General features: G+C 33.6%; 1 protein-coding gene across 6 annotated transcripts in view; it reads left to right on the top strand.

The window, feature by feature from the left end:
- The window catches only part of guk1a (guanylate kinase 1a), a 14,825-nt gene that overhangs the window by 8,033 nt on the left and 5,956 nt on the right, over window positions 1-836 (top strand). The window contains exon 1 of one of the 6 annotated variants that reach the window (XM_016451676.1): window positions 507-627. The exons of the other annotated variants lie outside the window; for them this stretch is intronic. The gene's annotated coding sequence lies outside the window, so the exon portion shown is untranslated. Of the gene's footprint in view, window positions 1-506; window positions 628-836 lie in introns of those variants that run through there. 6 annotated transcript variants of the gene reach the window in all.

Here is an 836-nt window from a genome sequence, read left to right as displayed (position 1 = left end):
AAGGGTCAATTTTTTTAAATTGAGATTTATACATCATCTGAAAGCTGATATCAATAAGCTTTCCATCGACGTATGGTTTGTTAGGATCGGACAATATTTGGCTGAGATACAACTATTTGAAAATCTGGAATCTGAGGGTGCAAAAAAATCATAATGTTGAGAAAATCATCTTTAAAGTTGTCCAAATTAAGTTCTTAACAATGCATATTACTGATCAAAAATTAAGTTTTGATATATTTACAGTAGGAAATTTACAAAATATGTTCATGGAACATGATCTTTACTTAATATCCTAATGATTTTTGGCATAAAAGAAAAATCGATAATTTTGACCCATACTATGTATTTTTGGCTATTGCTACAAATATACCCCAGCGACTTAAGACTGCTTTTGTGCTCCAGGGTCACATATTGTCTTGATAACTTAAAAAATTAAGCAGTGAATTTCTAGTTCCCAGCATGCTTTGCATAGGACTGGATAAGGAGAAGGCTGGGTTGGGTGTGACAGGTTTGGTTTGCGGTGAGCTGATTGGAGCACACACACAAACATTCAGATCACACTGAGTGCTGTGTGTGTTTTCAGTTTCATTTACACGCACCAAAGTGACACGTTAACACTTGAGCGAGGTAAGCAGTGCCCAAACAGAGCTTGGATTGTGATGCAAATTTAGTTTTTGTTATTAATAATGTATTATAATAAATATTGTTTGAATGCTTAAATATAAACTTAGGAGAGTAGTGTTTACAGTTCATGCTAAAGAAGTCGTGTAATGAAAGAGACACCATTGACATTATCACTAACATGTAAGGTTCTTTATTGATTTTCTTTAGGGAAA

Source organism: Sinocyclocheilus anshuiensis, unplaced genomic scaffold, assembly GCF_001515605.1.
Source record: "Sinocyclocheilus anshuiensis isolate Anshui unplaced genomic scaffold, SAMN03320099.WGS_v1.1 scaffold723, whole genome shotgun sequence".
Classification (NCBI taxonomy): Eukaryota; Metazoa; Chordata; class Actinopteri; order Cypriniformes; family Cyprinidae; genus Sinocyclocheilus; species Sinocyclocheilus anshuiensis.
This window is presented reverse-complemented; position numbering and strand designations above follow the sequence as displayed.